Below are 13,345 nucleotides of genomic sequence, written 5' to 3'. Positions count from 1 at the left end.
CGTCACCAAGATCTGAAACGAATGTTCACTATTTTAAGAAAAGAGGGGGAAGGTACCCTCACCCCACAGGAGGTGGTAACTAAGGCGCTCTATGTACTCAATTGGAAAAATGTAGTCAGTAGCCCAAACAATGCCACTAATCAAAGTCCAATTAATTTACATTTTCAAACAAAAAATTCGTTATTGCACCAAGAAAGTACTGGTACAAACATGGGACCCCTCATCCCAGCAATGGGAAGGGCCCATACACTTGTTAACCTGGGGAAGGGGGTATGCTTGTGTCTCTACAGGGAACAAACCCCGTTGGCTCCCAGCGTAGTGGGTGAAACTATGGATCACAAAGCAAGCTGGAGGAAAACAAGTGGTGGCACCAGCGAATTAGACATCGATTAGCACCCATGGTCACGGCACTACAGGAGCTGTTGAAGGAGCCACTGCCAAACCCACCATCTATTAATCACATCAAAGAGACACTCGACAGAAGAGCATCTGCATTGTCTCAGAGACTGCACCGACCTACATGCGGGTGTAGTATATGGATTGAAGGGTGATTTGTATGTGGGATTTGTAAAACTGTTTATTATAGCCGGAATAGTATCAATTACTACTTAGGGTGTGATTCTTGTAGAGAAACGCATTTTTGCTCTGCAGTAACTGCTTTATCTTGGTGGTTAGACAACCCATCTTTGACCCTTCGTGAAGCCAGCCAACTATTTGAATCGCAATTTGAAAAACAATTGGCCCTATATTATTTTGAATTGCAACAATTATATTATCACGCCTACCTGCTCTTACATACAAGAGAAACACAATCGTGGTATCTGAAGCCGAGTCCATTTTGTGCCCTACATACCCTCATAAAAGAATCATTATGCCCGAAACCATAAAAATAATCATTCATATCATTCTTATTGGAATAACTATACCAGTCACAAAAATGCAGAATCTCAGAGATCCAAACAATTTTTGGATCGAATGGGCGAACAAGACTGGTAATGACAATTTTTGCTTACATTTGGATGCAGCAGCCAATCCATTTAAAACCTGTCTAATAGGAACCCCAGTAGAGGTGAACTCCCTGTGCATAAAAGACAGTCCAATTAATTGCTCCAACAAAAATAATAGCTACTGTTTGGCAGAATTTATCAATAACTCAACTCAAATACTTCCCTGGGACCCCCAGGAGATAGAATTATTAGGAAGTCGTAAGGCCAATAGTTCTGGATGTATTCTCTTTGGGTATTGGAACCTCACACTATTCCCCCAACGTATGTGGGTCACTCCATACACTAGTATGAATCGAACTGCCTATTGTGGCTACATTTATGGCTGGAGATCTGGAAATATTATCCTGAACATTACCAAACCTATTGCATTGCCTACCCAAATATATTTAATTTGTGGGGATAGGGCATGGCAAGGTATTCCTAAATATGCAATGGGAGGACCCCGTTATTTAGGAAAATTATCCTTGTTAGCACCATCTTCAAATCATATTAGACATCTATACGAAAATAAAACCAGAACTAAGAGAAACATTGAAACCCTTACAGCTGAATGTGAGGATGAAGTGGATTTATGGGATACTACAGCTTGAGTTTTTGCGTCTTTATTACCACAAGTAGGTACTGCTCATGCCTTAAAAGAATTGCAAACGCTGGCATGTTGGTCAGTCAAACAAGCTAATGTTACCACTCAAGTTATTTCTCAATTGGCACAAGATATGAGCAGCCTGAGGAAGGCTGTGATACAAAATAGAGCTGCTATCGATTTTTTGCTGTTAGCTCAAGGCAAAGGATGTGAAGAAGTAGAGGGAATGTGTTGCTTCAATTTGTCTGATCATAGTGATTCTATCCACGAACAATTAGATTGGCTTTGAAAACATACCAATAAAATCGTAATACATCACAACCCCTTTGACGATTGGCTAATGTCATGGGGCATTTCTGCATGGTTGAAAGAAGGCATCAAAGTGGGTATTATAATACCTTTAATTGTGTTGATTGTTATATGTATGGGACCATGTATTCTCCAGTGTTTTTCTCGGCAGATCAAGAGCATGGCTGATGCTGTTTTTGAGAAAAGAGGGGGAGATGTTGGAGGCCTAGCTGGAACAATCACCCTACATCCTATGTATAAAAGACTCCCGTGGTAAAAAGGTCCAAGGTCAGTCTGACCTTGAAAGACCATAAGGAAACTATAAGAAGAAAAACAAAACTGTAAATCATCCTCAACAATGCACAAGAACAAAGATAAGCCAGAAAAGCGAACATCTGGAGAGAGGCCTACTTGAGAGTTAGAACATACCGAAATATTACGGGAATAAATCAAAGTATAACCAATCAGTAGTTAGCTTACAAAATGTTAATATCAGCTGGACCAATTACTATGATTCTTACATGTAGTCTGTACTAGTAAAAATCCTATATAATCTGTACCTTGGTAGACAATAAACGGGCTTGCATTCGCACTCACATTGAGTGGTCGTTGCTTTTCCCAATCTCCTCCGGCATGCAGACCCCCGCACTTCCCAAATACTTGTTTGTGCAGCAGTTCCCCCAAATATTCAACAGTTCTCATGATACTGGGCAATTTTAGTTTATTTAAAATTAAACTGATCGTGATTTATAGTTTGCAATCTTTATGTTTTGTAATGCATGAGAGTTAAATAGATGACCTTGTTGTCCATTGCAGTGTAAATACTCAACTTCCTACTTGCCAAATCCTTTTGCTGAAGTTTAAGAATTTATATTGCTTTTATTTGTACTGTTAAGCAATGGATTTGATATATATTTCTCGTTGGTTTACTTTACCTTTGAGGATAGATTTCACTCTTTTCAATAGAGATCGTGCATGTTTTCTTTGCAGTTTTGTGCCTTGTCCGAAAATGGCAGCTCTAGCAATGCTTAAAATAGCTTAGGTGGTTGTGGAGACCTCAGGCAGCCATTAGTGATAGACTGCTCAGATGGACAGAATGATACATGACTGCAGATTTTATTGTACGTGCTGTGACCCTAGTCCTCCAAAGGCTCTTGTTCAGTGTGGTATCTTTGGATTGAAAGGGGATGAAAAATTGCCTAAGCCTAATGGAGACAAATATTTGGGGGGAAGTGAGGTGAACAGAGAGCATAACTGCTCTAAATGGAATGTGTTCCAGAATGTACAGGACATTTTTGTCTCTTTTAAAAACTCACTTGGGAGTACCACAGTGCCACAGAGTTGTGTTTGCAGGACTGAGGAGACTAGACTTGGTACCAGAGCTGAGAGTGGGGTCATCTTTACGTGTGTGTTAGCAGCCAGTAGGTTCTGAGAGAGATTACAAGTACCTAGAGATCCCAATGAAGTAAGGTATTCCTTCCAAATAATTAGCATTTCAAGAACAGTCTTTGCCTTCCTTTCCTTCCTTTTATGTGTTTTCTTATCGTCTATTTTCTTTTTCTCCTTGCTTTCACTACTTTCAACTTTCTTCCCACCTCTTTCCTCCTTTCTTCTTAAATTGAAGAGAATAATAGGAGTTTTTTTTCACTTCCATTGTTAGTTTTAGTATAGTGGTTAACTGCTACAATTTTCATACTCTTGCTTCTAAATATTTTTATGACATTGATTCAGTATCATAACAGACAATGAAAAATATGTAATGTTTCCCTTACAGAATTAAATAAATAGACTGTAATAACTGGCAGAGCCATTTTCATTTGCAAGAAGCCAGTCTGGATGCCTTATGCAATGTGATCTGTTTTCTTTCTGTGAGGGGAATTAATAACATCTCATTTCTCCTTGTCTGTGAAATTTATTAAGTTAGCAAAGATGTATTTAACATTGAATTCCTTGAAAAATGCATTTGTATGCATCCCTCGTACAGAACAACACTAGAAAAAGTCTAATCTCAGATTCTGTAGCACAACCCCCACCCTCCCCCCTGAAAAAAAAGTCAAGCACAAAAAAAAATCCCCCCAAAAAGCCTAAACATATTGCTTATACCAGAACCTACAGTTTAGGAATAGTTTGACAGGCATAACTGAGAATTTAAGTAACATATTTGAACTATGGAACAGAGCTGAGTAAAAAGTCCAAACCAGATTGGTTTTGCTTTTATTTACAGAATTAATAATGTTGTAAACTTCTGTGTAGTGTAGAATTGAAGAATTTGAGAGTTTGAGCCAGTGCTCAAACATATTAAATATCCATATACAAACATATTAAATATCTGGTTTCTTGCCTTTTTGTTTTTCTTTTTTCTTTACTCACATAATAGTTCCTTGAATCCCCTTAGAATTTTAATGAAGAAAAATTGATTTGTTTGCTTGCTTTTTGCAAGTGACCAAAGTCCTTTTAAAATACATTTGAGTAATACCATTGGGATCATTATGTGAAAATAGACGGCATATTGTGAGTAAATTGAATGGTGATTGTTTGGATCAGGCATAGATGGAACATGTTTAATGTTTAATGTTTACAGCCAAGTTTCTTAGGCTGCTCATTGCCTTTCCAGGAAGGCAGTGTTTCTTTGACCTTGAGTGTCTCCATTTGCTGCTGAGGCCAAATGCCTCACACAGCATATTGTCTTTAGAATCTCAGTGTTGAAGGAAGGTTGGCACAGGTCTCCCATTGCATTCACGTGTAGTTCTCTTCAGCCTTTTTCATCCAGGAATCAGAAGGTCCATGTGACTTATCTCCTTCCCTGTGTCCCAGTGTAGGATGTACTTTGGAGTATGGTATAGCATCCTCCATGGAAGGGAATAATGTCAGTTACAGGCTAAAAGCATCAGGTGGGGATTACAGATGTGGTTCCACTGCCAAGCAAGTTGCAGCTGCCCTGAAAATAATTTTGTTTTAAGAAAGAACCAGTGTAGTTTTAGAAACTTGTGAGGAAAATTCTTACTGTGCAGCTGTCTGGGTGAACAGCATGAGTCAGTGTAGGATTGTGATTAATGAGAAAAGAGGAAGAATTTAATAGCTGACAGATTCAGACACAAGGGGTACCTCCTTGTCCAGGGAAAAGAATTGTTAGAAGCCTGAAGAGGCCAAAATTACTGAAATTACAGGCATTTTCTTTGCAGGTGTTAGGGCCACAATGTCCCAAAAGCCATGCACCCTGGCAAGAGGCCACAGTGCCTGCTGCTGTAGATGATGTCATTAAAGGAGGGGATTTTGATACAGAGTTAGGCCAGTACTGAAAATGAAAGTAAATATAACTTGTGGAGTAGGTCTGGCAGAACACAGCCAAGTCTGGAGCAGCAATCCCTTCCATGGCACCTTCAAGCAATGTCAGTCAGCGAGCACCTGGAGAAAGAGCAATAACCATCCTTAAGAGGAAAGGTGTAGTGTGCGTGTTGAAGGGAAAGGCTGCTGAGCACGGATCCAGCACACGGATCACACGAGGAGGGCAAAAGGGAGATTTGTACTCTGTTCCTTTATCATGGAGCTAATTCAGTTTTACGACCTTTTCAGCCTTGTAATGAGTTCACATCATCAGGTTTGCAGCACAGTTTCCCCTCTGCTCTGGGTTAGGCCTTCAAAGTTAAAGCTTATGAGATAACATGAGATAACAATTTGAAGTAGTTTCCAAATTTATATAATTTTACCACCTAGATAGTGTACTTAAAAATGAACATTATATATATAGTTTTATATATATATATATATATATATATATATCGTTAGATATATAGAAAGATATATAGTTATATCTTTCAGGACATGAGAGTTTAATAAGAAAATTTCTTTGACCAGAAATAAAGAATTCAGATGTAAGAGAGTACCATATGACAATAGTATTTTCATTATTTTATCTTTCATTATTTTAATGTTTAATATTCACTAGCAACTTTACCTATATTATCTGTATTTCTTAAGAGGCAGAGTTATCCACAAAACAAAAAGATGGACAGTGTTTAAATAGCAGGAGCAGAATGTTCATTCTCGTCAACGGGAGCAATAGTTTGCTCTAGCCAACAACATTAACAGTTCTGGGACAAAAGAGAGGAAAGTCACAGATCACAGAATGGCTAAGGCTGGAATGTTATCTGGTCCAACCTCTCTGCTCACGCAGGGTCATCCTAGAAAATATTGCACAGGATTTTGCATCTATATGGTTTTTGAAGTTACCCCTATGCAAGTTTAACAGTCGAGACATTGGAGCCTTGTGTCCATTGAAGTTTCAAGGCTGAGCCTAGAAAAAATTGTGAATCTGCTGAGCTGGACAAAGGCCATGTTCCTCTGTGCTAGACCTGCCCTTCTAGAGGGGAAGCTGGGGTTCCAGGTAAACTCTGTATTTCTGGTGAGACTGTCTTATGAATTCAGATTGTTCATGATAGAATTATTTTCAGGACTCCATGCTGCAAGAAAAGTCTTACTTGGAAAACATCTTGGTATCTCTGCTAGACTTTGCTAGGTTTTCCTGATGTTCAGCTGTGGTATATTCAGGGAAAATGCAAGTGAAGAAGGAAAAAGGATGGGTAGAGAATATAAAAACATAGAAAGAAAATAGTTTTAGCTATAAAGTATGACTTCTTTATTGCAGAACTGCTGTTCCGTTTGTCAGAAAGAGTGTTGTCTGTGAACAGTTTCCATTAGAAAAATATTTTGGTATTCCAAGCTAGTTAGAAAAAATGGGACTATTAACTTGTACTGGACTTGGATGGTTTCAAGAAGTGGAATTTAGTAATGTTGTAGTATCATAGTGGATGAAGTATTAAAAATAACTTGGAAAGAGCAACATGATTGTTATAAAATCCTTATCATTTTTTCTCTGAGTATTTAAAAATTATCTAAAGCAAATTAGACTTAGGATGATGACAGCAATAAGGTTATCACGTGAAGAGTGTGTTGTTAACAAAGTCCAATAAGACAATATATAATTATCCCTTCATCAAAGCACCATAAGCTATTAGTGTTTTGATATGCAGTGTGGACTGACTCATAGGAACTTAAGCTAAATGGAAGCTCTCTGTTATGATCAGGGACGAAGAAGAGTTCTCTTTATGATCAGGGACGAAGAAGAGTTCTCTGGAGTATAATTCTGAGCAGCTATTTTTTTCTTATTAGCTACAGATAGCTTGCCTAGCCTGTAACAGGCCGTGCTGTAGCAAGGATTTTCCTCTGGTATGTCTGAGTGAAGATCACATAAAAAGGCAATGTGGGGCTGCTTTCTTCTGATATTGTGGTTAGCTCAGATTAAACTGAAAGCCATGCATTCTCATTAAGGTCTAGAAGGTGGTTAATGGCACTCATTCCTTCTTGTTTTCAGCATGTTAAAAACTGAAAAACAACTGACACTGCTGTTGTCACCTAAACAGCTCAGTTGCTCCAGCTGAGTAAAATCACCAGTAAGCAGATTTTCCCATTTGTGACTTTGCCTCGTGCTTCTCTTCTCAGTGCCTCTTGAGATGCAAATGGAGTGGATTAAACTTCAAATATCAAACAACTAGTGTATATTTGGGCTGTCATACACTAATAGCATAAATATGTCCATTTTCACTTGCTCTTGCTGTTCTTGCCATTCCTGTATGCCACCAGGTGCCTTTCTCCTGAGCGATAGCTGGGTCAAGGACAGCTACAAGCTCTTACCATATCAGGTACAATAAAGTATTCACGCTGAATCTGAGTGACAAACCAAACTGTGTTATGTGCTTCATTAAATTAATTAGTTCAGACTATAAGGAGGGTACCATTAGACTTTTAATGATGCTGGTTATCCAATACAGACTAGGGAAGAGTTTAAAATCAAATTACATTGCATGATATTGGGAAAAGCCTATGAAAATAATAATGCAGGTGTGAAAACCTTCAAAGTCATCATGGATCTACACATGTTCTGGAAAGAGTGACCACTCTCATCTCTTTCATAGGTTGGAATTAGAGACTCATTAATCTGGTCTCAGTAAAAATTATGTTTAATATAATACAGTATTGCTGGTCAATTTCCAGTATTGTACCTTAAAATATGTTTTTTACTTAAAAGATTGTGCTTGCTACATCTGAGGATATACAGACTTCTTGTAATTACCAAGGCTGCTACTGAGGAATAAGGTTTTACAAAGATGTTCTTAAGATGAAATTTTGAGTGTGAATACTCAGCTGGTAAAATAAACTATGCTTAAATTTTGATATTATAAATTCCTCTAGGCAGATAAAATCATATTTGCTGGACATAAGTAGTTGAAAAGAGTACTAGAAAAGAGTACTTTTAAATTCATGCATGCTGGTGACTTCAAATGGAAGAAAAAAAATTTTAGTCTATTCCAAAGATGTTGTTTCATGATGTGTACAGTCTGCTTGCTTTATTTATATTCTGAAATACTTTCATGTCGAAATACTTTATAAACATATGTTAAATAAGATAACATATAATTAATCCTGTATCTACAACTTTCCAAGAAAAAGTGTAGGTTGTTTAACATGATAATTCTTTCATATTTTTATTTCTCTTCCTTTTAAAAATCTTTTTCCTCCAGCCTTCCCTTTTCTCTCTCACTGCAAAATTAGTGTTTTAGAAGATGCTAAATAGCTTCTGTCTTTTTTTTCCCCAAAGCATAAAAACCTTTAGCAATTCTAATGCTGTTTGTCAGGAAAAATAAAAATTTGAATAAACCACTCATGAATAGTGAATTATGCATTGGTATTTTTTGAGTGATGTTAGATTTTTGTTGTATAAGACCAAGATTGCTGTTATTCTGCTCTTCAGAGCCTAAGTGAAGTACTGATCTCTAGCCTGTGTTTCAATCATGCTAAGGTCAACTGTTTTAAAGTTAGCTCAGGTATTTTTAGACTACCCTGTGCTGTAGAGAGTTTTCCTCAGAATGGTCCCTAATGGGGCCATTTATACCTCCTGGTCCAAACTTTCTGTCGCAGTCTGGCACATAGAGTGGATTGTGGCCATGACTTGTGATTGATGTCCTCAGACAGAAGATAACAGATGTCTTAGTTTCATATATTGCTCTAAGTTGCATGCAAATCTGTGAATACACAGAAGAATGTGTTCCTATGAAGAGAGCACAGGTTGGTTTATTCATTGAAGACCAAAGCAAGTTAGAAATAGCCAACTTTTCCATCAGAAACTGAAGTGTCTGTCCTTGGCTATTTGAAATGCACAGTGGCACTGCTAGATACCTAAAAATTTCCTAATACTTGTCAATCTTTGTCTATGGTAGAAGATTGAGATAGCTATTGTAAAAATGATGCATTCATCAAATGATTCATTATCTGAAACTTGAAAGCCCAGTGCATGTCTTCACTCCTTTATTTTTCCAAAGTTGTTTTTGTCTCCTTTCTTATAATACTTTCTTCATTAAATAATTTAAATGCTTTTTGTACTTTCCAATCTGATTAAAACAGGTTATGACTACTATTAAAATAAATATTCAGACATATGCATTAGAATAATAATTGTACCCAAACTCAGTTTACAAATGTCTACATGTTACAGAATAAATATGTGTACATTTTAAATTGAACTATAATCAAGGGAACGCATTGCAAAGTGACAGTAAGACTTTTTTATTACTACAGTATGCTTTTTAAGTATTTAATGCTATCAGTATATATAATATGCTTACACTGACACTGTACCATTTATGACGGAAAGGCCAGATTCATGTCAAAATAACACTAATATGTATCAATATCTGCCCTAGAAGGTAATGAATGCAAAACACTCCCTCAGTTCATAGATGTGGAAAGTCTGTTCATTATTTTAATGTATTATTTGGCTAAGAGGAATTTATTCTTTGAAGAATTTTGATTCTTGTACTGATTTCTGTGTGACTTCAGGAGGTTATTTTTTTCAGTTGGAACAGTGTCTGCACACTGATCAAGTCTCAGCTGAGCGAACACTTTCCAATTCAGATGATGCATGAACAGGGCAGTATAATGAATATGTCATGAAAGTATATAACTGTGTTTGTTGTTAAATTTGGTGACAAAGTGATGGTCCAAAAGGGTTAATACTGAGTAACTAGTTACTTTTATATTTCTTTGTAAACATAAAACATAAAAGCTTGGGGTTTTGGGCTTTTTTCTGAAGCCATTTTTGAAAGGAGAGAGGAAGGGATCTTGTGACTTTGGGAAGGTCACACTGAAATGAGGTGCTAGGCTGCCTGTAAAGACTTGAATCAGATTTAAAACCGACTAACCAACCAATAAAACCAATGTCCAAAAGTGGAAAGAAAATGACAAATTGCAAATATTTACAAATATTTTTACTCTTTTCATCTTTGTACAATCTAAGTTAAGTGTGAATATTAGAATCTTTTGCAGTCTCTTGATTTGTTTTAACATCTTTTTTTGCCTGAAGAGACAGCTTGAAAACCAGTGCCTAGAAATCAGGAACCACAGGAATTAGGCATATCACACTGCTAAAAGATGTTATGAAACACTATTCATTCAGTGTACCCCTCCTTTCTATTCTTCAAAACTGTCAGTTTCATAGATGTTATCTTCTTCTACAGCCTCTCAAATAATCAGTGAGCTGTTTGGAAAAAAGTGCCAGTATGCAGTGCTGCCAGTGCCTATTAGATACCATGTGAGCATGTAAAGGTGTTTTGCTGTTGAGGAGCCTAGTCTTTACAACAGAATGTGGCGATTTTTTGTTTGTTTGTTTTGTTGTGTTTGTTTTTTAAAATATCTATACATATATAAAATTTGCATCTGGATGGTGAAACTGCAATCTCAGAATTCCTGAATGGCTGTGGAAGCCTGGCAGCACAGTGTTGTGGAAAGAGGCTGATCTTTTCACACATGAATGGTTAGGGAGCCTTGTGACTGCAGTGGTAAAAGTGCAAGAGTGCAAATGTGAGATGTGCATTGGAAAAGCATTAGGCTGTCAGAGACTTGTATTTCCATAGCTTGATGGATGTGAAATCAAATAGTGTAACTGATATGCTCACTTTTTAGCTTGAAAACAGTTTTGGAGGGTCTTATCTATGATACCAGTTTTATGAAAAATATCATCTTTGGTTTTGTAAAACAAATAAATACAAATATATTCACATAGAGTTTTTTTGCATTCTTTTTATTAAGGCTTAAGTTTTTATATTAGTTTAGAAAAATATCTTGACAAAAATAAATTAATCTGTTTATAGTCTTAAATGCAAGCAGTGTGTTTGCTTCTTCCTTTAATTTTTACATCTTGACTTGATGAAAGATCCCTGAAGTATGTGATGGAAACTGACTTTGCTAATGCTTTGCTCTTCTCTTGAAAGAGTAGTTTTCAATTCTTTGGAGTATCTCTCTGGAATGTGCATGGATCTCTTGCCAAACGCAGTGGTCATTTGACTAGGAAAAAAGAAGGTTATTAAGAAGAGTCTATTAACTGATTTGTAAAAAAATACATCCAATATTATGGCAAGCAAAATGTGAGTTGAGAAGAAGCATATAATTTTTTAAAATAAATTTTAAAATATTAATATTTATTTTAGGAAGCCTATCTAAATTATATTCTTTGGTATATATGATGACCATTTCTTTTCCACCAACAGACACATGACTAATCCTGACCAAAGTGATGCAAAGTTTTTCTAAATAGGCACAGACTGCCATGGGTTTTGGTGCTGAATTAAAATGAAATTATTTTAAAAGCTCATGCCAATACATTGGCCTTGACATGAGTGTGGACCAAAAGATTTTCTGGACCAAAAGATTTTCAGTGAGTGAAAATCTATAGTGCATGGAAGTGGAGCACAATTTCACAGGTATGTGTAGCTTTGATCAGCAGTGGGACTTCTTGCATAAGAAGCTGCTTTTTTTCTTTAGACTTCCTCAAATTAAAACAGGCCAGAAAGAAACAGCCTACTTACCTTGGCCACAAATTCCTCCATTTTTTTGAAGCAGCCTTTCACTATAGATTCGTGGCTAATGTTACGTCTGGGCTTCAGCTGTAGGGAGAGGGAGAGGGAGAGGGAGAGGGAGAGGGAGAGGGAGAGGGAGAGGGAGAGGGAGGGGAGGGGAGGGGAGGGGAGGGGAGGGGAGGGGAGGGGAGGGGAGGGGAGGGGAGGGGAGGGGAGGGGAAGGGAAGGGAAGGGAAGGGAAGAAGGGAAGGAAGGGAAGGGAGGGAAGGGAAGGGAAGGGAAGGAAGGGAAGGGAAGGGAAGGGAAGGGAAGGGAAGGGAAGGGAAGGGAAGGGAAGGAAGGGAAGGGAAGGGAAGGGAAGGGAAGGGAAGGGAAGGGAAGGGAAGGGAAGGGAAGGGAAGGGAAGGGAAGGGAAGGAGAGGGAAGGGAAGGGAAGGGAAGGGAAGGGAAGGGAAGGGAAGGGAAGGGAAGGGAAGGGAAGGGAAGGGAAGGGAAGGGAAGGGAAGGGAAGAGAAGAGAGAAGGGAAAGAGAAGAGAAGAGAAGAGAAGAGAAGAAGAGAAGGGAAGAGAAGAGAAGAGAAGAGAAGAGAAGAGAAGAGAAGAGAAGAGAAGAGAAGAGAAGAGAAGAGAAGAGAGAAGAGAAGAGAAGAGAAGAGAAGAGAAGAGAAGAGAAGAGAAGAGAAGAGAAGAGAAGAGAAGAGAAGAGAAGAGAAGAGAAGAGAAGAGAAGAGAGAAGAGAACTGTTATTTTCAGCAATGACTAGTATATAAAAGTTCAAACAGTGCCCTCTGATGGACATGATTATCAACTGAGAGCACTGTAATTCTCTGCCATGTGCAAGCCTGCTGAACGGGTTAATGCTAAAGGTAGTGCAGCACACACTGTCTGCAGAGAGATCAGGGAATGAATATATCAGTGAGCAGGGCAAGGCATGAGTCTGTGGATCTTTTTATTTTGTGGCAATACTGGTCTTGTCAGTATGTGCAGTCTGAAGGAAACAGATTTCAGAGTAACTGGTGGTCATTGACATTCAGTGTTACAGATGTACAGAGGTGATTATGTTTGATCAGTAACACAAAATAATTATTGATGTGTATGTATGTATATATATGTATTAAGCAGTAGTTATTGTCCATAGATGTACACAGTCCTGGGGCCTGACCTGGTCAGGAGCAGCAGAGTGGGTTTGGAGGTCAGTGCTCCTGCTCAGGCCACTGTCCAACCATGGAAAGCTCTCTGCCCTGTAGAGCTGAACAGTGGGTTCCCTTCCCTGCAGCACAGTTGGGTAGGGTGTACCTTTGTACACCCAGTTTTGCTTTCCTGCAGGCAAATCTGATGCCTGGCACAGGCATTAGTTGCAAAGGAAGCTACAGTAAATCTGAGGCTTTGTCCTCTGTAAATAGTTCTTAAGCTGACACCGAGTTAACTATTTGCACATATGTTTAAGTAGTTCACTCAGCTGAAATAGGCTGAATGCAGACCTAAATTTGTTTGCCTATAACTTACATGTAATTCTTTATGTTAGCTTGTCTTGACGGAAGTCATAGATACTTGAAGAA

The sequence above is a fragment of the Vidua macroura genome, chromosome 1 (assembly GCF_024509145.1).
Source record: "Vidua macroura isolate BioBank_ID:100142 chromosome 1, ASM2450914v1, whole genome shotgun sequence".
Lineage (NCBI taxonomy): Eukaryota > Metazoa > Chordata > Aves > Passeriformes > Viduidae > Vidua > Vidua macroura.
The sequence above is the reverse complement of the archived record's forward strand: the minus strand, read 5'-3'. Positions refer to the sequence as shown.